The sequence below is a fragment of the Arvicanthis niloticus genome, chromosome 1, assembly GCF_011762505.2.
Source record: "Arvicanthis niloticus isolate mArvNil1 chromosome 1, mArvNil1.pat.X, whole genome shotgun sequence".
In the NCBI taxonomy this organism is placed as follows: domain Eukaryota; kingdom Metazoa; phylum Chordata; class Mammalia; order Rodentia; family Muridae; genus Arvicanthis; species Arvicanthis niloticus.
This window is the reverse complement of record NC_047658.1, coordinates 150,837,084-150,860,595: the sequence shown is the minus strand read 5'-3', so window position 1 is coordinate 150,860,595 and position 23,512 is coordinate 150,837,084. Positions and strand designations below refer to the sequence as shown.

General features: G+C 47.2%; 1 long non-coding RNA gene across 4 annotated transcripts; it reads right to left on the bottom strand.

The window, feature by feature from the left end:
• Positions 1–3,364: 3,364 nt before the first annotated feature.
• LOC143437258 (uncharacterized) lies at positions 3,365–15,302 on the bottom strand. Of its 4 annotated transcripts, XR_013106850.1 has the most exons (7): positions 15,139–15,298; positions 11,943–12,074; positions 10,390–10,496; positions 7,998–8,094; positions 6,840–6,914; positions 5,137–5,250; positions 3,365–4,453 (listed from the first exon to the last, which is right to left on the bottom strand). It is a non-coding gene; the product is annotated as an uncharacterized LOC143437258 (long non-coding RNA). The 4 variants fall into 4 exon arrangements; XR_013106847.1 differs by having other exon boundaries at positions 6,840–8,094; positions 15,139–15,302; XR_013106849.1 differs by lacking the exon at positions 6,840–6,914 and having other exon boundaries at positions 15,139–15,297.
• Positions 15,303–23,512: the final 8,210 nt, after the last annotated feature.

Here is a 23,512-nt window from a genome sequence, read left to right as displayed (position 1 = left end):
GGCAAACTGATGTCAACTGTCTCCTTCAATCATTCTCTACCATATTTTTTAAGACATGGTCACTCATTGGCCTGGCGCTTACTGACTGATTGCCTGGATTGGCTGGCCAACAAGCCAGGGGCCCCTCCTGTCTCCACCATCTCAGTGATCAGATTAAAGGTACACACACCCTGGTGCCTGGGGTCTGAACGCAGGTTCTCATGCTTGCATGAAAAAGACTTTACTAACTGAATCATGGCCCCAGAAACACACACACACACACACACACACACACACACACACGGGAAGGAGGGAGACACATACGTACATATACATGCACCATCAAACAATCAGTTTAAAGGACCAAGTGGATACTGTGAAATTCCACTAAAAACATAAAAATAGTTACTATCAACAGTTGAGAGAGACTCTTTATACACGCTGTCTCCCTACGTATTATTTTCTTTGATCTACCATATAGTATGTTCCCCAGGTCATACAGTGAATAAGTGACCCAGATAGAACCTGAAGCAAGTTTCCCTGACTTCGGTGTTCTTATCTTTCCATTAAACTGCAGGAACAATCTATCATAACAGTCACTCCTCAAGTATCTGAAGTACTCATGGAAATTCTGAGAGTCAAGCCCAGAACAAAGAGGCATAACCCACAGCATGGCAGCCCAGTTCTCAGAAAGAGGCATCTTGATAATGCAAGTGCCATGCCAAGACTTGTATCACATTGCTAGGCAGGACAGCGGGTTATCAACCTCTTTAGACATTTCCTTCCTGCTCACCACTCCCTGAGGCATGTTTTAATACCACAGAGAGATTCTGTATTTGGTTATGGAGAGTTGCCTTTTGGAGGACCAAAACCATTGTGATATTTAAGTTTTTCACCCCTTTGGGACTCCATCATCCTCACTAAGAATTCATAATCTGGTTGAAAAGACCAGAGCCCAGAGACACCAACAGTGAGCTAGAGGCCAGAACATTGAGGGCTGGGGTGTTAGAGAGCTCCAGAGTAGCTGAGACCCTGCTCAAGGCTCTGAGTTCCCTGAAGATTTGCTTGAGAGAAGACAAAGGCAGGGAGAAGGCAAAGGGGAGCAGGGAACTTGTGGAGTGTTGTTTTAGTAACTGTTGTAGAAACCTTCAGATCACAAACCTCTCAGGCCGGGGAGACGGTGGATAAAGCACTTGCTACAAAAGCGAAGCATCAGAGTTTAGATCCCCACAACCCATGTAAAGTCAGATGTGAGAGCACACGTATGTCATCCCAGCACACCTGTCATGTGTGCCCTCCCTAAATGAATATGCACACATCTGGACATGTATGTACATGTATAAACAGGGAAAACTGAGCCTCTCGAAATACTGCCTCAGAGGCAGTTTTATGCAGGTTGGGATTTCCAGGAGCATGCTCTAATACTCAAGGTGGACGAGAATGGAGCGATAATAGCAATTTTGAGATTTATAAGGAGCCCAGTTCAGAAGAGATAGGGTCTTTGCGTGGTTGCAAGTTTCAGATCAAGCCTTGTCCTGTGCCGTGGCTGCCTGCAGTGTGGTTGCAGTGTCTATGGTGAATGAGTGAATGAGTGTCTAATGTGCATGCTCATTCACCATTGACAGCAGACATTGCGCTAAACGCACAGCACAATCCTGGTGCGTTGTTTCACCGTTCACAGCAGTCTTATCGGGTATGAAGGATCAGCGTTAATAGATTCACAAACTCCCTCAGATCTCACAGCTGACAACTGAAGTGCCATGTCTTGAAGCCAGACAGGCTGAATTCAGAGCCCATGTATTTTTTTTTAAGGTTTTATTTATTTTATGTGTATGAGTGCACTGTCACTGTCTTCAGACACACAAGAAAGGGTCATTGGATCCCATAACAGATGCTTGTGAGCCACCATGTGGTTGCTGGGAATTGAACTCAGGACCTCTGGAAGAGCAGTCAGTGCTCTTAACCACTGAGCCATCTCTCCAGCCCCCAAGAGCCCGGGTATTTAACCAACATACCATATACTAATTTGACTAAATTGATTCAGTGTCCTGATAAGGTATTTTGAAAGTAAGATAAAATATTCCAGCAGGGCATGGTGGTGCATGCCCTTAATCCCAGCACCCAAGAGGTAGAGGCAGGAGGATCTCTATAAGTTTAAGGCCAGCATAGTCTACATAATGAGTTCTAGAACAGCCAGGACTATGTAGAGAGACCCTGTCTCTGTCACTGTAGTGATCAGGTATAGTGTCCACTGTGATGATAAGCCGTCATGTGACGGTAAGTCATTGTCACTGTGGTTATCCTTTGAAGTGGCCACTGTGATGGTCAGCTACACTGTTCACTGTGGTGGTTCATTGTGATGGTCAGTCATAGTGGTCAACTGTAGTGGTCAGGTGAAATGTCCACTCTGGTGGTCTGTGGTGGTTTGAATGAAGACAGTTCCCATAGACCCATAGAGAGTAACATTATTGGAAGTGTGGTCTTGTTGGAGTAGCTGTGGCCTTGGTGGTGGAAGTGTGTCACTTTGAGGTTTCAGAAGCTCAAGCCAGGTGCAGTGTCTCACCCTTCCTGCTGCCTGTTGATCCAGATGTAGAATTTTCAGCTACCTCTCCAGCACCAAGTCTGCCGTGTGCCACCATGCTTCCCGCCATGATGATAATGGACTAAACCTCTAAACTGTTAGCCAGCCCCAATGAAGTGTTAAGCAACTTAGCCAGGCAGTGGTGCTACACACCTTTAGTTCCGGCACTCAGGAGGCAGAGGCAGGCAGACCACCAAGCCCAAGGCCAAGCTGGTCTACAGAGCAAGTTCCAGGACATGCAGGGTTACACAGAAAAACCCTGCTTCAAAACAAACAAACAAACAAACAGAAGGGGAGAAGGAAGAGGAAGAGGAGAAAGAGGAGGAGGTGGAGGAAGAGGAAGAGGAGGAGACAGAGGAGGAGCAACTTGTTCAAGGTCCCTCATATGATAAATGGTGGGTTGTAGTGTTTATACCTGAATCTGCAAATTCAGAGCCCAAACCTTCACCCTCTGGTCACCATGTTGTAATGACTTTTTCTGAGACAGAATAGAAATTATTTAGTCTGGAGAATAAATGATCTGAAGGGTGTCCTTTGAAAGCCTTTGGAAGTGGATGACATAGCAGAAGAAAGTTCTAGATGCCACAGAGGAGTGGGCACAGACACTCCTGGGATGGACCAAAATATAATAGAGACACCTGAATTAATATAACAAACTACTTGGAATAAGTCTTTCATTCTGAGTAGGGGTCAAGTAGAGTTTAAGTTCAAGACCTCCCTGGGAACTGACATCCTACTTGGCAAAGAGAGATGTGTCTTAGTTAGAGATTTACTGCTGTGAACAGACACCATGGCCAAGGCAACTCTTATAAGAACAACATTTAATTGGCTTACAGGCTCAGAGGTTCAGTCCATTATCATCAAGGTGGGAACATGGAAGCATCAGGCAGGCATGGTGCAGGAGGAGCTGAGAGTTCTACCTCCCTATCTGAAGGCCACTAGGAGAAGACTAGTTTCCACGTGCTTAGGAGAAGATTCTTTCTCATTGCCCACCCCCATAGTGACACAGTTCCTCTAACAAAGCCACACCTCCTAATAGTGCCACTCCCTAGGCCATACACATTCAAACCACTGCAGTGGGTAACTGACATCCTGACTGACAAGTTAAGACATGAATGTAAGACAAGTCCTGTCCTGATTGACAAGTTAAGACATAAATGTTAGAGAAGTCAAGTCCCCTGCCACAGCTGAATACCCCAACCAACAGGAACAGGAAAAATGTACAGCAAAGATAGGAAATCTCCTATCCCTAAATCCTAATCAGTGAAGTAACTTGACACAGATGTTTGTGGATCTCAGGCCTAAAATGCCTTATAGGATATTAAGTCAATGTCATGGTTCAGCTTCCGAGTCTGAACCACGGCTCTGATCAACCAGTCCAGGGACATATGCTCAATAAACTACTTCTGTCTGACTGAGTGAGCTTAGGATTTGTGTGGTTTGTGAGGCAACTCTTGGACCCCAACTGAACTCTCAGCCACTTCTCCAACACCATGTCTGCCTCTGTGCCACCATGATATCGATAAACTTAAGTCTCTGGGCCTGCAGTCAAGCCCAGTCATTGTGGTTTGAATAAGAATAGCCCCCATAGGCTCATATATCTTAACGTCTGGTCACCAAGGAGCGATACCATTGGAAAGGATTAGGAGGTTTGGCCTTCTGGAGGAAGCATATCACTGACGGTGGACTTTTAAGTTTCAAAAGCCCAGAGTGTCTTTCTCTCTCTCCTCTAGCACTTAAATGCTTTCCTTCATAAGATTTTGCTGTGGTCATGGTGTCTCTTCATGCAATAGAACAGTGATGAAGACAACGGTGCAGGCTGCCACTCTGGTCGACATGCACAGAATGTAGAACATTGCTTGCCGTCCCAGGCAAACACCACTCGCTGTGCAACTGTTAAGGAAGACATTAACAGAATACAGCCTCAGTTCCCTCACCTGCAGGCCAGGTAGCCTCTGAGTGCCACCCCCACCCCCACCCCCACCCCCACCCCCACCCCCACTCTCTCATCTTGCACAAGCTCTGGCTTCACTTTTGGACCATCTACACCATGATCTTTCACTACCTTCTCTGAACTTGGCCACTAAATCTCCCAGCTAATGCCTTGCAGAAAGCCTGTGTGCAACGGGCTTTCCCTTGGGCATCACCAACCCATTTCCCAGGCAGGACCTCTCTAAGGCCCTAATCATTTTCTTCCTGCCCCTAAAGAAAAATGCAAAATCCACCAAAGAGGAGAGGAGGCCCATCACACTTTACAAAATGTACACCTGCCAACACAAAATGGTGTTGCGGCAGTGTCAATAACTGAATTTGAAAAACCTGAGTCACCTGGGAATTTGAGAGAAGCTCCTTTTGTTAACCCACCTCTCTACCGGGCTTTCTGCACTGAACTTAGTGATAACTCTTTCTCAGTGAAATCTCTTCAGCTGAAAAGCCACAGATGTTGCATATAGTTATGTACACAAAGTTCCCAGCATCCACCTGCCTCGCAGAGATGAATGTTGCCCTGGAGGTACAGACATTTCACACACTCTTGCCTCTCACAGGCAGATGTCCACAGGACAGTGGCTACTCACACAGACAGACGTCCACGAGGAACACGATGTACACCACAAGCTCCCTCAGGGTGGTCTTGACATAAAGCTCTCGGTTCTCGGCTGTGTTCTCAGTCAGCATTGTTCCCCATAGTCCTACGGGTGTAGAAAGAAGCCCAGAGTCCCCAGTAGCACATCTTTTTAGTTATCCACTTCTACCTGTTCCTGCCCCATCTCCACTGGTCCTTCCTCATCCATCCAGTAACCCCTGGGATCTTACTACAGCGCTCACACCTGTCTGCCCTCCTACAAAGTCCCTGTGGGAGATGGGGTGAGGATACTGGGTCTGAGTGAGGCTGTGAGCAGGGTGTGCATCTATTTCAGGTGGAGTGGTCTAGAGCCTCCTTACCTCAGTGTTCCATGTACCAAATACACAATCCCTGGGTCCCCAGGTAATGACTGCATCAAGTGACCTTTCTAGCAGACCAGAAGCCTGGCCTCTGTGTCCTGGGGCAAGCAACTCTAACGCAGGTAAATCAGAGACACCAAAATTTCATGTCTGATCACCTGCCTTCCAGACAGCTGTTCAAACTCCCTTCAGACTCTCATACCCGAGGAGAGCCCTCTCTCAGCCCTAAACCTATACTGCAAAGACAGAAATGGAGACAGCAGCGGGACACCAGCATCCTGTGTATCTGTCTTCAGGCTTCTTGGGTTAAGGCTCAGGGAGAGACACCCTGGAGACAGTCCAGCTCCTCAGGGTCACAGGGAATGGGGGCAGCTGTAGGTAGGGTTGTCCCAGGCTCTGCCCCCAGTTTTTGCAGTTCCTGCCCCCTTGGGACTTCCCACAGTATTCATGGGGAAGGAGGTTCCTACTCTTAAGGTAGAAACAGGAACACGGGCCCAAACTGGCACAGACAGAAGACAACCAGGAGCCCAGCACCTGAGAGCAGCCTCTGCCTGACTGGATGGGGAAGCTGAGATCCTCTCAGGTACAGAACATCATGAACATGGATAACATTAATCCTCTCCCTCTCCCTCTCCCTCTCCCTCTCCCTCTCCCTCTCCCTCTCCCTCTCCCTCTCCCTCTCCCTCTCCCTCTCCCTCTCCCTCTCCCTCTCCCTCTCCCTCTCCCTCTCCCTCTCCCTCTCCCTCTCCCTCTCCCTCTCCCTCTCCCTCTCCCTCTCCCTCTCCCTCTCCCTCTCCCTCCCCCTCCCCCTCCCCCTCCCCTCCCCCTCCCCCTCCCCCTCCCCTTTCCTTTCCCCCTCCCCCTCCCCCTCCCCCTCCCCCTCCCCTTTCCTTTCCCTTCCCCCTCCCCCTCCCTCTCCTTCTCTCTCTCCCTCTCCCTTTCCTCTTTCTCTCCCTGTCCCCTCTCTCTGTCCCCTCCCTCTCCCTCTTCCTCTCCCTGTCCCCTCTCCCTGTCCCCTCTCCATCTCCCTGTCCCCTCTCCCTCTCTTCCTCTCCCTCTCCCTTTCTCCCTCTCCCTTTCCCCTCTCCCTTTCCCCTCCCCCTCCCTCTCCCTCTCCCTCTCCCCTCCCTCTTCCTCTCCCTGTCCCCTCTCCCTGTCCCCTCTCCATCTCCCTGTCCCCTCTCCCTCTCCCTGTCCCCTCTCCCTCTCCCTGTCCTCTCTCTCTCTGCAAGGCTCAGGACACACAGAAAGAGGAGCTGTGAGGAACTGGGCATTAAGTGTTTAAAAAACAGAGATAAGGGGTTTCAAGGAGGGGGAGGGCGGGTATTGCACACACCAATTAGAAGGAACAGGAGACATGGGCCAGTGCTGGGGCCAGATGGATCCCGAGGTGTGATATCTAGACATCCTACTGTAGAGATGATCAAAGGATTATTGGAGGGGCTGAGGAAAGGGGTGCAGTAGAACACCATGGTGGGTATAAGCTGACACCCACTACAAGCTTCTGAAAGGGCCAACATGGACTGGAGTGGAGACCACTCCCAGGGAGGAAAGGGAGAGGTATTCCTTCCTCTCCTCCCCACCAGCTCACCAATTGTCACCCAGGTCCTTCTCAGTGTCTCTGTGAGCTGTGCCCTAGTGAGTAGAGAAAAAGACTCCCCTCTCTCAACCTGCCCTGATACTAGGGAATGGACAGGGGCAGAAGTCAAGCCCATTTCAGATTTTAAAAGAAAGGGTTTCTGTCTCCATCAAAAGCTCCAGCATGAAGTGTTGCTCTAAAGAGATGCCAGAGGCCCGGCTCAGCCCCTTGATAAACCAATGTGCCCAGGCAGGTCTAAGAGTGAAGAAAAAGTGGCTGTCACATCCCTGAACCTGTCACATGAATTTCCTGCCCAAGGCCTGGACACTTGAGAGGGGTGACTCCCTTCATGGTCTGCATCTGAGGGCTGTCTGACCCTCTCTAGGACAAGTGTCCATCTCTCCGCTGTTCCAGACAATGAGATGCACTGAGGTGCCAGTTTTTCTTGGAGAACGGTGTGAGAAGCTGGGCCAGGGGGGAGCATTTTGCATTGGATCAGCTGAGCAAGGAGGGAGCCAAGAGCTTTTTAAGCAATTGCACAAGGACTCCTGACAAGGGTCAGGAATGGGATGACAACAGCTTGGTCCCCGAGAAGCAGAGAGAGGAACATGAGATGGTTTCTCTTTCCCTTGGGCAATCTTGAATTCCGGAGGAGGCCTGAGATCAGCAGGGGTCTGAGTGGACTTGAGGACATTCCTCGTGTGACAAGTCTCCTCATATGACAGAGCTCCAGGCCTCGATCGACTGCTTTATTCACTGTCACCCTCCTGGAACCCATCCAGTCGCTTTTCCTGCTCAGTACTGAGTCCTTTTCCTCATGTGTGGATCAGACTATACCGCACTGTGGGGCAGGCTATGCGGCACGGGTTGAGAACTTCCAGAAGGCGCCCTCATTCCTCTGCTGTTTAAACTTACTCAAGAAGCTGCAAATGTGGCAGTCAAGAGGAGTCTCATGATAGTTTTGCCCGGTATTTCTTCAAGCTCTCAAGCTCCAGTGCCCACTCGACTTTTCCTGTCAGAAGGGTAAACGGAGGTCAAAATGGCAGACTGTTGCCAGGCTAGGCTGGGTGGTATTCAAAAATGTATTATGTTGCAGGGTTCAACGAACTGGGGCTAAGGTGAGGTTATACAATACACAAGATTGATGGCATGGAGGAATCCAGAAGGTGGCTTCCAGAGAACCCCAATAATGACAGGATACTTCAAATTAAGAGATCTTGGGACCTGACCACGAGGCATCAACTCTTGCCTAACAGACAGTGGGTGAAACATGAGGAGGATAAAGCCAGTCTTGAAGCAGGTAGTGGTGGCAGACGCCTTTAGTCCCAGCACTTGGGAGGCAAAGGCAGGTGGATCTCTGAGTTTGACAGCCTGGTCTATAGAGTGAGTTCTAGGACAGCAGAGCTACACAGAGTAACTTTATCTTGAAGAAACAAAGCAAAACAAACAAACAAACAAACAAACAAGAAAACACTACCTTGAGCCTTGTTAAAAGAGGTTATTCAAAGAAAATCGAGAGGAGACCGGCATAGACTGGTCTTGTAGTTGAGATCTGGGGATGTGCCTAGTCTAGGTGTGTTTATGAAGTTGTTTCAACCTGAATTACAATTTAAGAATGATTTTTCTTGTCTGAAGATGTCTCACCCTAGATGAATGTCTATTTATCTAAATTATAAATAATACTTTATTTACGTTATTAAATGTCATAGAAGGGATAGGGGCAAACAGTATGGATGGAGTGCGGACCTCCAGCTCTTGATCAGCTAAGTAAAAGCTCACATATAGTTCCTGCCAGCCTCAAACCCACAGCAATCCTCCTGCCTCAGTTTCCCAAATTCTGGGATTACAGGTATGTTCCACAGTGTCATGCACTTCTTTTCTGCCCTACGGAAAGAGTTGTGGAAAACTGAGTTTCCCTGAGATTCAGAAATAGTTTGCTACCCATAAGCAGAGGAGAGAGGACCAAGTTCTAAGACCAAAGCAAGGCATCCTTAGGCCCTGTATAAAGGCTGCTCGAAGCAACCAGGAACCCTCATGGTCACAGGAACATGAGCCGAGCTGAGCTGGGTGCCTGCATCAGATCCTTCCCTCCAGGTCTGCATCCAGTCTCATTTCCATTACGAAACTGGGTTATCTCCTTAGAACCTGGAAAAGGGACAGACCTTCATGAAAGGGCGAGACTAGCCGGCGAAAACACCCAGAGATTCCGTTTCTGTTTGAGAATTGAGAAGTGGTGGCTCTTTGTCCCTTTGTCTCTTCTACCTTCCAGTCCCAGATCTAGGACTTGGGCAGCATTGTTGGCAATGGCTTCTCTTACGATGATAAATTTTAACAATGAAAAAAGGAGTGATCATGGAGAACTTACTTGTGTTTTGGAATGATATCCAAAGTATTTACCACATAGTATATATTATCACATATACCTTACAGTGTAGCAGAGTCTAAGTGGAATAAAATGAATCAAAATAGCAGTGGTCATTTCTAGGCAACTCCAGGTGTTTTTCAGCTTGGCCATTTTTTTCTGCAACATTTGATATTTGGAAAACAATTGCCTATGGCAAATCTTTCTTCCTGAGACTTGAGGTTTGTTTAATCCTAGACTCAGAGACTCCTCTGCAACTCAGCAGGCCGTCACCGAGTTCCTATCTTACCAAGGAAGTCCTTCATGGGGGGAGCATTGTGTTCATGGCTTCCTCATGGCTTCCTCCCTGCAGGTTCCGGCTGGAGGGGGCGGACTATGGTGGAGTGTGAGCTGAGTGTGACAAGAGCCACATTGAGAGGGACAGCAGCTCCCAGTGATTCAGAGGAATGGACCAGGGAGTGGAGAGGTCATGAAGCAAAGCTGGAGGGAAATGGCATTGAGGTGAGCTTTTCAAGTGGGTAAAGGAAGAGAGAGAGAGAGAGAGAGAGAGAGAGAGAGAGAGAGAGAGAGAGAGAGGAGAAACAAACACAGCAAGCATGTCTACCATGCACTTAGCACCCAGACAGAGGCCAAGCATGTGATAGTATATTATCTCAGGCAATTCTCATTTAATCTTGTGTGTGTGTGTGTGTGTGTGTGTGTGTGTGTGTGTGTGTGTTGTTCACAAGAGTGTGTACATGCAGATGGGATGACCATGAAAGACTTCTGGCACAGGCTGTCATTATGGCTCTGCACTTGTTTTTAGAGACAGAGCCCTCTCACTGAACCTGGTGCTCACCTTCTCAGGTAAACTGATTGGCCAGGGTCTTGGTTGTTTTGTCTGTATTTGTCAACCTGACACAAGCTGGAGTCATCTGGGAAGAGGAACATCAGTTGGGAAATTACCTCCATCTGATTGCTTCTGGGAAAGTCTGTGGGTTGTCTTCTTGCTTAATGATTGGTGTGGAAAATCCCAGTCCACTGGATATGGTGCCACCTCTGAGCCAGTGGTCCTGTGTTGTATAAGAATCAGGCTGAGTAAGCCATGGGGAACAAGCCAGTAACCAGCCTCCTCCACAGCCTCTGCTTCAGCCACTTCCCCATCTGAGTTCATGTCTTGGCTTCCCTCAATGATCAACTATGATCAGTGTAAGCCAAATAAACCCTCTCCTCTCCAAGTTGCTTTTGGTCACGGTCATTATCACTACAGTCAAAAGCAAACTAGAGCAACTGGTGAGCCCCAGGGTCCTCACAGCTCTACCCCCAGCCCACTCCACTGGGGCTCCAAACTCAGGACCTCATATTGGTTCAGCAAACACCTTGCATGCTGAGCTGTCTCTCAGGCTCAACTCTCAAACTCAGATAATCTCATAGGGGCAGTGTTCACATCAGAAGAAGAAACTGGGGTTCAGAGAGATTACTCACCATGGAATTAAGCTTCAGAACCAGAATTATTGTGATACAAAGGGGGGGAAAAAAATCTGGTTAATTCACACAAAAGACCTTAATGGTGCTTTGACTGGAATGGCCACCAGGTGGCAGCAGGGTCCTAGGCGCCCCCTCTGTCTCCACTATGGCTCTCCTCCAAAGGGGTCCTAAACTGGCACCAGTTCTCTCCCCAGCCCCTTCCCTCTGGGTAACAGAAAGTTCATGTCTGGCTCTGACAACAGATCCTAATCCCCAGGGACTGGTCACTTGAGGTGTCTGGTAGCTCTCTGGGTGGAGCTGGGTCCTTTAAGAAGCAGGCAGAAACTACACAACTGTGCAAGAAGAGGTGGGGCTGAGCTGTCAGGGGTCAGTAGCTCTGATGCTCACGTCTGTCCCTGAGGGAGGGAGATGGGGTAGGGAGTTGGTGAATTACTATTGTGTGGCCTCAAAAAGGGGGATTGGTAAAACTTTTAGGGAGTCAAAATAGGCTGCCAGAGGTGTCCTGTAGCTTCCAAGACTTGCCAATCAGGCTTGCTCCCTGATTGGCCTCTCTGTTTCTGGGCTAAGAGCTATGAAGGGGAATGTGGCCTCAGGTAAACGCTGTTGGTCAGAGCTCCCTGTAATTGGAGCTCTGTGATACAGATCTCCTCCTTGTTGCCTCCTTTGAAAAACAGGTAGCCTCAGCTCTTGGGAGTGTCCACCAAAAGCTATACCCGCTTCCCACCTCGGAAGGGAGAATTCATTCCTTACTTCCCACTTTCTGTGCTGACTTCACTGTCTTCTGTCAATGCCTTCCCAGCAATCAGAGTATAAGCTCCACGCCCCTCCCTGGATGGGACCCTGATGCTAGACACCCAGACATACTCACCAAGTCCACCCTAACTCTTCCTACATCTGCCTTTGATGCCTTCTTGCTTATCATCCTTAACTGTGGATGCCTGTTAGTCTCAGCAACCCCCCGCCCCCAAGCCTGATTGGCCGGCATCAGGTCCATGCCATTTTTGGACAACTGGTTGCTCAGATCACTCTACCTGGTACCAGAGTCAACAATGAGGTCACTGCCACGATCAAGACCAAGTAGATGACAGGCAGCCATAGCTTTGCCAGGTGGCCCAGAGGGTGAGGTTATTTTAGGGCAACCGGAAGAATATGCTGGCACCTGTCTGTGGGAGAAAAAAAAAAGTTTGTGAAGAGAATGTTAGGGGAAGAGAATGCTCGGAAACTGGGATTGTCCTGGGGACCAACAGATCACAAGCCCCTTCTGGACTTCTTCAGGGTTGGAAGCCTTGTGGTGAGGCTGAGCCTCCACCTCCACCCCCACGGAGAGCCTGCCTGTGGTTCTCTAATCCACTAACAACCATTCCCCCAAGCACCTATTATTCCCATTTTCCCAAGGAAGTTTGCAGATCTCAGGCTACTAAACTCCCAGACACCAGAGGGGTCCAGAAGATGGCACATCCCCACCTGTATAATGGGTACACCTTTAGTAAATTAGACCCTTTCCCTCTGCATCCTTGGAGCCACACGTTGCTCCAAAGGAGTTACCTTCTCACCTCCCAACACCCAGGAACTTGACAGCCTGGCTGCGGAAAGCTGTGTGCTACTCACCAACCACAGGAGACGAAACTTTCTGCTGCAAAGGCCTGATCGCTCTCTCATTAAAGCTCCTTGACATACTGTCTATTTACTTTGGAGCCTGAACTCACATGGGAGCCTTCACCATGCTGTGTGTGTGTGTGTGTGTGTGTGTGTGTGTGTGTGTGTGTGTGTGTGTCTGTCTGTCTGTCTGTCTGTCTGTGGCCTTAATAACTCTTCTAATGAATCTTTTACCTAAAAGAAGTTTGCCTTAGTGTCCCCCTTGAACTCTAGACTCCAAACCTTTCAGTGCTTTAACAGAAACCAGAGACTGCGGGAGGCTGTCTGAGGCAAACAACATTGCCAATCCAGAGTCCCTTTGGGAAGAAAGAAAGAAGGAATCCTGGTCTTTGAAAGGGAATCCAGCCAGATCCTGGCAGGGAACAGCCCAGAAGGCCTGGAAATGTACCACGGTTGTAGTCACTTGTACCTTGGGTTCCAAAGGCTAAGCTGTGGGCCTGGGTGGGTTTTCCCTTTTCCCTCTTGGGCAGGGAGAGATATGGCAAAAAGGACTGGGAAAGGGAAGAGATGACATCTTCTAGGCTTTTTAAACTGTCTCTTACTTAAGGGTCAGGACAAGAGTGTCTGCTTGGAGTGTGTCCATGGGACACTGGGTGGTGTGGGGAGCGAGAGAAGCAGGGCCTGGAAATGACTTCCAACTGCACTTAGCAGGTCTGTTCTGTGGTTGGGGAGAACCATGTAGCAAGCAAAATGTGCAATGTCCCTGCACACATTATCAGATTTAGGTTCTGGTACCTTTCGACCACAGGGTCCCTGACCTCAGCAACTTTTCTGAGGATTAAAGAACAAAGGTAACGGCACCCAGGTGATTGTGACCGGATTCACAGAGCTATAATCATAGTGCACGACCTTAAAACGAGGCTTCATCTGCCTCAAGCCTGTTTTCTCGCCCTCCCCAAATTTAGGGGTTCCTCTGTTGAAAAGGCCTCTCTCCTTCCCTCAACTCCCATCCCACTTGATAGGCTGTTTGCATCCTGTATCATCAGGTACTGGCCAGTGGTAGTTGGCTTTTGTGCTTTTTTCCTGTGTCTCTTAGAAATCCGTGAGCTCCCTAAGGCATCGGGATTTAGTTGTTCTGCAGAGAGCGGAGCATTGGATTTCTGCTGGGCACAGAGAAGGCTCAGTCAACACTCAGGCCCCAGAGGATTATCTTGGCACCGAAGGATGGCATGGGAGAATCACAGACTCCTGGCTGGGGAATGCTCAGGGGAAGCTGGGGTTAGGTCATGGCCAGCTGCCCTCTGGACTTCATAGCCCTGCTATGGTCTGCTCGGTGCTGTGTCAATGTGGACCAAGGGTGACATCAGCCCAGGGAGGTTACTGCAGGATAATACAGGATGAAGACAGTGGGCTGGCTGTCCACGTTCCTGTGGAAGCTGAGGCAACATGATAGGGAAGGCACCTTGTAGAAAAATAAGAGGAGGGAAAGAGGTGGGGGAGGGAAGAGTCCACCTGGTGGGAGGAGAGTAGCAAAGGCTGGGATTTGCAACTGGAACCTAAGGGTGAAGGGAAGTACTGATTCAGGGCACAGAATGGCCGCCATCTCTACTCTCGATTACTGCAAGAAACCAACAGGATTACCTCTCTCTCATCATAAAGACAGAGAAGCACAAGCCCCTCTTGTGTCTCCTTGTAGTCCCCAAAACTAAGACAGGGCAAGAAGGATACAAAGGACTCTCCTTCCCATGTTAATTTGTCAACGACAGCCCAGAATCTGTGTCAGCTTGTTCCCTGTGACTGTCCACACAGAGGGCTCACACACAGCACAGGCTGTTTCTGCAGTGGGTGAAGAACCTTCGACAGGCCTGCCCAGGAGGGATGGAGCAACCTGGATCCTGGGGAGAGAAGGTCAGGCCACCACAGAAAACACTACCAATGGCCCTATCCTGAGACCTTTGTCCCCAGGTCTCAGCTGTGCAGGCTGTCAGCCCTCCATCACACTCTCCGCTACTGAGACATTACTTGCTCCATCCACACCCAGCCTGCTCTGCAGAGCTGGGCCAGAGCCCAGACATAGGTGGGCACAGCCTAGCAGAGGTTACTCCTATGGCCCAATACCTGCACTGCAAACGTATCTACACACTGACGCACACATGCACACACATGCTGCACATACTCCAGTTCAGTGCTGAGCAGAGGAGAAGCAGAGAGAGAAGAGAGAGGGATGTTGGGGACAGCTCCTTGTGCCATGTGGACAAACACATGACTGGTGGCCATGGGCTTGGACAAGTTCCCTGGCTTCTTCATAGCTAGGGCCACACAGTTAAAGACCAGACTCTGTATCCCAGAGCCTGTGCCAAGGGTACTCCTTAGTGTAATGTCACATTCAAGTCCCTTTTCCTTTGCTGGGCTCTTAAACAGCAGCTTGTTGCTCTCCCGTCTAAGTCTTCCTGCCTCTCCCAGGCTGGTCTGACCCGTGTCTCTACCCTGGAGCCTGTGACACCCAAGCTCACTCCAAATGGGTCTTTACCGTGGGTTCCCCACCTGGATCATAGGGCCCCCAGAACTTATTCTGAACCATCTCCCCCAGAAGCCTTCTGCCTGTTGTTTGTGCAGGGGGAGGTTACTTACCACCTCTCTCACATGTTAGCTTCCTGGGATTTAGCTTGGACCATATCCCCAGAGGTCTGTACTCCTTCTTCTGCCCTCCCCCCAAATGTCCGGGACTGACCAGAGTGGTGCTGGCTTCACCTCTCCCTCCCCACAGTGCCCTCTGCCATGAGAAAACCTGTGAGGTCCAGGATGGTGAGGACATTTGTCCAGCTCTGACCTATTGCCCCATTGCCATGAGGTCAGGCTCAGTGTGTATGGGGAGATCCGTGGAGCTGTTTATCCATGTGCTTGTTTATTGAACAAACTGATGCTATCGCAGCATCTGCAGCGGCTAGAGTGTCAGTGACTGAAAGGAAGCATTTTAAAGACACAGTCTCTACATGACATTACCCTCTATCCATAAAGCCCACAGCTTTAATGGCATCTAGTAGGTTCACAAAGTTGATCATGACAGTCAATCTTCAGATGTTTTCGGTACCTCTCAAAGATGCCCTGTGCTCCTTAGCCATCTGCCACCCTCCAACCTACTATTCGACTCTCCATTGCTATAAATTTTCTTGTTCTGAGCCAGAGGTGGTGGGTCATGCTTATAATTCAAGAGCTGGAGAAGCTGAGGCAGGAGATTGCCGTGTTCAGTCTGGGCTACAATAATGAGTTCCAGGCAAGTGTGAGACACTCTAAAACAAACAAACAAACTAACTAACTAATAATAGAGGCAGACTGGGGCTCCGTTGTTAGAACCCTTTATCCTCAGCATGGCACGAGCCAGGGATGATGGTCCAAACCTAAAATCACAGCACTTGAGAGATGGATGCAAGGGAACCAGAAGTTTAAAGTCTTCCTTGGCTATACTGGAAGTTCACAGCCAGCCAGCCAGGGATGCATGAGATCCTGTCTCTAAAATAAAATAAAATAAGACTCAGAGGGTAAAAACATTTGCTGCCAAACTTGACCACCTGAGTTCAATCCCTGGGATGTACATGGTAGAAGAGACAAACTGACTCCCCAGAGTGTCCTTTAGCCTCCACATGTGACCCATGGCACACACACACACACACACACACACACAAGTAAATAAATATATAAGAAAATGAGTAGAGAGGCTGGAGAGATGGCTCAGTGGTTAAGAGCACTGACTGTTCTTCCAAAGGTCCTGAGTTCAATTCCCAGCAACCACATGGTAGCTCACAACTATCTGAAATGGGATCTGATGCCCTCTTCTGGTATGTATGGAGAAAGCATACTTGTATACACATGAGTATATGAGTGTATACATATGACTTTATGTGTGTGTATTCCTATACATAAAAATAAATAAATAATCTTTTTTAAAAAAAGAATAAGTAAATGTAATTTAAAATTACAACAGTAATAATAGAGGTTTAGCTACTCATGCGTTAACAGGTCATGTGATGCACTGTCTTTGGCAACTGGCATCTTTCACTTGGCATTCTATTTCTATCATCCTTTATGGTATAGCATCTACTTCCTCTTTCTTTTTCATTTCCAAATAATATTCCATTGTGAGTGTTAGATCAAGGAGGCTGCCTGGTAGAGGGAATCAATCACACTAGTTCCTTTCCTAAACTGTGTAAGTCCTAACTCATGCAACCCTGGGGTAGGTTGGAACAACAGAATTAGCTGTTATAGGGTCTCACTATGTAGATCATAGACCAGGCTAGCCTCAAACTCTGCCTCCTGAGTGTGGATACTAAAGGTATGAACCACCACACTTGGTCCACTATTAGCTTCCTTCCTTCCTTTCTTCCTCTCTTCCTTCCTTCCATCCTCCCTTCCTTCCTCTCACATGTGTTGGTGTTTTGCCTGTGTGTATATCTGTGTAAGGATGTAAAGAGTACCAGATGCCCTGGAACCGGAGTTACGGACAGTTGTGAGCTGCCATGTGGGAGTGGTAGGAATCGAACCCAGGTCCTCTGGAAGAGCAGCCAGTGCTCTTAACCACTGAGCCATTTCTCCAACTCCTCCTAATCCCCCCATTAGCTTCTTAAAGTCTGAGCTTGAGGCTGGAAGCCCTGGGTTTGGTTCTCAGCATTCCCACAGATGGTCACAATAATCTATAACTCCAGTTCCAGGGCATCTGGTAACTCTTTTCTGACCTCTAAGGTCACACTGCACACACATGTTGCATAGATATACATGTAGTCAAAACACCCATACACACAAAATAAAAACAAATAAACCCTTAAAAAAAAAAAAAAACCAAGTATGGCCCCATACTCTATCCAGTACCTTCAGTAATGTGCTAAGTTCAGAGCCCTCTACCCTCTGAGCTCAAAGATCTCCTGTGATATCTGTAAGTGGATAAGAATTTTCTTTGTTCTGTGGGCTGAATCCCTACCATATCCCTGCTCCTCTGTTGTGATTGGCTGCCATTATCAGAGGGCTTGACCGCCTGCCTGCATCTCATCTGCATGCATCTCCCTAGAAAAAGGTTTTTTTTTTTTTACTTTTGTGTGTATACATATTTTGCTTGCATGTACCACATATGTGCTTGGTGCCTGAGGAGGCCAGAGAGGGCACTGGATGCCCTGGAACTAGAGTTACAAAAGTTACACGGCAGTTAAAGCTGTCATGTGGGTGCTGGGAATCAAACCCAGGTGTCTTGGGAGAATGTGATGCTCTTAACTACTGAGCCATCTCTCCAGCACATGAGATGAATCTTCTATGTCAGCTGTACATGGTAGCCCACACCTTTAAGCTCAGTACTCAGAAATTTGGGAGGAAGAGGCAGGCAGATCTGTGCGTTTGAGGATAGTCTGGTCTACTAGTAAGTTCCAGGCTAGCCAGGGGTACACAGTGAGACCTTGTCTCAAAACCCAAACCTTTAATCTTTAGATCAGTGTAGACCATCCTTACTCTTACTTTAGTCAGTAGAGGTTTTTCCTTGTTTCCAGTTTTGGCTGCTGTGAACATCTAAGCACATGTGTTTCTGTAATATGAACATGTGGTCATTTCCTTGGTGTGTACACATACATATAAATATACATATACATGTACACATACATATTCATACACACATATACATCATCATATACATATACATACACACACACACACACACACACACATAGAAGTGAATGTATTTTGACAGAGTGGAGTGAGAAGAAAACTGAAAAAAGTTGAGAAAGCTGAAGATCAGTCTTAGAAATGAGTAGGGTTCATGGTGGTTCTACCTGGTGGCTAAAGTCGAGTACAGACATTGCTATGCACGTGCCTTTGATGCTTTGAATCCAGAGGGGCCTGGATGTAAATGTGACAATAGCAATTATAACTTTCCCTGCATCTAATACTGTGTTAATCTTCTCAGATCGATATTAAATAAATACTCCAAGCAGCCTTTCAGCCTAGTTTTTTTTTGGTTTTTGAGGCTGGGAGATTTTCTCACTGTCCCTGGGACTCAGTCTGTAGACTAGACTCAGAGACCTGCCTGCCTCTGCCTCCCGAACAATGGGATTAAAGACCCACAGAATAAATTGTTCAAAGTTGGACTAGTATCTGGTAAATTTCAAAACAACTTATTTTCCCTTCCTTTCGACAATATGTTCTTCCTTTATTGAGATTAGACAAAAACATGTTCATGTCCTACTTGTAAACTCCACACCATGAACACACTTTAGGGTCATTAGAGATTGTTTTGTTTTGTTTGTGACAGTTTCTTATATTCTGGGCTGGCCTTAAGCTCCTTGTGTAGCTGAAATCGCCCTTGAACTCCTGACCTTCCTGTCATTTCCTCCCCAAACGCTGGAGTTACAGGTGTGCACTGCCATGCTTACCTCAGATAGATATTGTGGTTATTTAGATGTATTACTTGTATGTGTATGTGTGTTGTCTGGTTCACGTGGTGGGAGCACTGAGCCCAGTGCTTTGTGCTGAGCCCTGTCTTTAGGCCTGAATTGAGTATTTTAAAACTGCTGGTGGGCAGAATAAATTAATTTACAAACCCAATATTATTTGTATTAAAAACAAGCCCCGCTGGGCGGTGGTGGCGCACGCCTTTAATCCCAGCACTTGGGAGGCAGAGGCAGGCGGATTTCTGAGTTCAAGGCCAGCCTGGTCTACAGAGTGAGTTCCAGGACAGCCAAAGGCTATACAGAGAAACCCTGTCTCAAAAAACCAAAACAAAAACCAAAACAAAAAAACAAACAAAAAAACAAAAAAAACCAAAAAACCAACAAAACAAACAAACAAACAAAAAAAAAACCAAGCCCTAAATCAGTATTACAAATAACAAATATAAAATATTGATGACATATCTGTGGCATACATCTTGCATAGTTCTGTAATGCTCATTGCATGTGTCTGTGTGACAATTCCAGGAGCTTGTCAATGGGCTGGGGTGTAGCTCAGTGGTAAGGCACTTGCCTAGGATGCGGGAGGCCTTAGATTTAATTCTCCAGCACCATGAAGAAAAAATTACTTACAAAACATCTTTCTGATGGGCTGGCAAGAAGGCTCAGTAATGACATTCCCTGCTAAACCTAATGACATGAGTTTGATTCACAGGCCCCACATGGTAGAAGGAGAGAACCAACTCCCAAAGGTTGTCTTCTGACTTTCACACACACATACACACATCACAATTAAAAATAAAAATAAATCTTTAAAGAGGTATGGTGACAAACATCTTTAGTCCCAACACTCAGGAGGCAGAGGCAAGCAGATTTCTGTCAATTCAAGGTCAGCATAGTCTACACAGCAAAAAAACAAGATAGATGATAGATAGATAGATAGATAGATAGATAGATAGATAGATAGATAGATAGATAGATGTGTGAATAGGTGGATAGATAGATAGATATGTGAATAGGTGGATAGATAGATAGATAGATAGATAGATAGATAGATAGATAGATAGATAGATAGATAAGAGCAAAACAGAAAACTTGGCTTATTTTCCCCAATATAGAATACTGTAAGGTCTTTAATAGTAACAAACTACACTCACTGATGCCTTTTTAACAGTTAATAAAGTCAAATATTTGTTAATTATTTGTAGATTATCTATTATTCTTCTATAACGAGTTCCTACTCAGTACTGTTATTTTTTAATTATTCTGAGTTTTTGTTGATTTATACATACCCTTTAAAGAGACTAATATTATTTTCCTTTCATTATTGTTGGGAAAATTTGCTCTCTTAGGATGAAACAAACACATAATCTGAGTCAGAATGCCAACTCTGCTCTGTTCTTGCCTCCTGCCTCCGATGGGAGGCGATCTCTGCTCAAAAGGGAACTGGTTTCCTAGTTAGAGAAACAGAATGAAAATAGTTTCACATGATCTGCCGAAGGCCGTTCTTCTCTGTCAACGAGGGCCTCAGGTTTTTCTGTTAACTAAAGAGAATGGGTGGATGACGCAGACACACCATGCACTCTAGGTTATGTGCCAGTCAGTCCTTTTCAATAATGGTGACAGTTTTTGAAGAGTGTCTGTCAGTGAGGGACAATAGATCTCCAACACATCTTCAAAATACCCCTCTGGGTCAGTAGAGTCAGTTGGCCAGGGGCTTTGTGGGATGAAGGCACCCAGAGAAATGGCAATGAGTCAGGTGCTCACCAAGCATGAGTCTACATTCCTAGACCTCAGTCTGTAAAGTCTGCTTGGAAGAATGGGCCCAGCGAGAGTGAGAAGGATTGAGTGAGCAGCCTCCTTTTCTGAGTGACCTCCATTTCCATGAATTCTTGCTAAGGTCCTAATGTTTGCTGAAAGGGCTGAGTGGGATGGGACCCCTGATTTTTACTTTTTTTCTTGCTCTCTTTTCAGTCTCTTGGGATTTAGAAACCCTGATGGCACCCAGAGGAAAGTTCTCACGCCAATGCCCATCTTCCACGCTTACCTTCTACTTCCCCTTCATCTATACTAAAATATGTGCTGAATTACAATTTTAAATTTATATTTATTTAGAGAAAGGACCTCACTATGTAGCTCTGGCTGGCCTCAGAGATTTACCTGTGTTTGCCTTCTGAGTGCTGGGATTAAAGGCATGTGCTGAGAGTTGTAAATTGTATTGTAAGGGGGAGGGATGGCTCAGTAATTAAATGCCCTTAATTGCTCTGGCAGGGGACAGGGACCAGTTCCCAGCACACATGGCAAACAGCTCGCAACCATCTGTTACTACAGCTCCAGGGCTCTCATACCTCTGGGCACATGTAACCCCCACACAGAGACATATAATTAAAAATAAATCTTTAAAATATATACTATAAACAAATCGTATTTATTTAGGCATTCTAACTAGTCACTGGCCTAATAACTCCTGATACCAACTCTCATGTTTTCCCACAGTGGTCTTTCCTATTATACAGTCTTATTATATACTCAGTTGGAAGTGCTTGAAGTTTGTAGTGGGTGCTACAGTTACAGTCATATAAGATCACGGACAAATCAGTCCCTACTATGTCTCAGTTAGTGACACTGAAATCAGCTTTCTCTTACCCAATGTTTTCTGGGTCCCCAAAGCTTTCTTGCTAGCATAGCAGCTTGATTTTGGAGAGAAGTAGTGGATTCCTATACTGCACACCATCTTGGGTCTGCCCTTGCCTTTTCTGGCAATGTGTGTCACAGCAGTTTAGTCCACATAATATCCCCAGATCTAGGGAATAATAACAGAATAGGATTAAGGGAAATTCCCAGGGGAATCTGGCTGCTGTTGTTTCAAACAGGCCTATGTAACCCTGGCTGAGCCACAACTCACAGTGTAAATTGGGTTTAGTGGCACAGGCCTTTATCCCAGCACTTGGGAGGCAGAGACAGGCAAAGCTCTGAGTTCGAGGCCAGCCTGGACTACAGAGCAAATTCCAAGACAGTGAGAACTACATCGAGAGACCCTGTCTTAATTTAAAAAAAGAAAAAAGAAAAAAAGAAAGAAAGAAAGAAACTTCACTATGTAGAAGTCACAGATATCAGAAAGAAGGAAGGAAGAAAGGAAGGAAGGGAGGGAGAGGGAAAAGAAGAAAAGAACTATGTAGACCAGGCTATCTATCTATCTATCTATCTATCTATCTATCTATCTATCTAATTGGAAGATACTGTCTGCCTTTGTCTTTGAGCACTGGGACTTTTAAGATGGACTGTTGAGGCGCTACTCATCTGATACTCAATTCCTAGCTCCAACATAGCCTTGCTAAGTGTGACCACTGGTAATCTCATCTCACTCTCCCTCTCCCGCTCCCCCGCCCCTCCCCCCCCCCCAATCTCACTTCCTTTTTAAAAAGACCAAGGAGCCGTGCCCAGCACTCAAAGGCAGACACAGATCTATGGAGCTCGAGGCCAGCCTGGTCTACATAGTGAGTTCCAGGACAGTCAGAGCTTCAGAGACACTGTCTAAAAAGAAACATTAACAATAAACACCAGGCCGGGCGGTGGTGGCGCACGCCTTTAATCCCAGCACTCGGGAGGCAGAGGCAGGCGGATTTCTGAGTTCGAGGCCAGCCTGGTCTACAGAGTGAGTTCCAGGACAGCCAAGGCTACACAGAGAAACCCTGTCTCGAAAAGCCAAAAAAACAAAAAACAAAAAAACAAAAAAACCAAAAACAATAAACACCAGGGAGTAGCCACTGCTCAGGATCAGTGTGGGTTCTTGTGACGACTTGTTAGGGATCCCAAAGTACCTGCTATACTTTGCGGCCCTTTGATTCCTTAGTCCCTTTCCTTGGAAGAGTCCCCAAATTCCAACCTGACGATCTAAAGATCTCTCAAACGTACCGCTCAGGGAGATGGGGCTAGGATTGGGTTCTGGCTCCTAGCAGAGGCGGTCCCCTGCAGAGGCGGTCCCCTGCTGATTGAGACCAATGAGTGAGCACAAGCGAGTAACTCTGCCTGTGAGCTCCTTGCACTCAAGAATGCAGCAGCTTTGGGCTAGCTAGCAACCCGGTGCTGGCTGAATGAATAAACTATTGTTTTCCCGGGTCAGAGCCCTGGGCGCTAGACATCAGAGACCAATCGCACCCTCATGTCCCAGTCTCCCGAGTGTTCTCTTTGCAGGTGCCTGGGGGGTGCACGTGAAGTTAGAGTTGTGACTTCTGAGTGGCTGTAGCCAGTGTCTTCCTCACTTCTCCCGATGCAATTTCCCCAGTGAACCATTCGTTAAGCGCCAGAACAGAGTCCTGGGCTTGTACACGACTCCTACACGGGACTACGTTATCCTCCTCTAAAAGAAAAGTCACCCATCAGCCCACAGCAAAGAGGATAAGGAGAAAAAGAAAGGAGGAGAGAGCCAGGAACTAGTGGCAGTGGGAACAGCAGATTGCGCCCAGCCAATGGAAAAGGCTGGACAAGGTGGCACCAAATTCTCTTTGGCCAATGACAAGACAAGCTTCACAGGAGGCTCATTAGCATTTACCCCCCGGCAGAGGGTTGGAGCAACTCGCAGT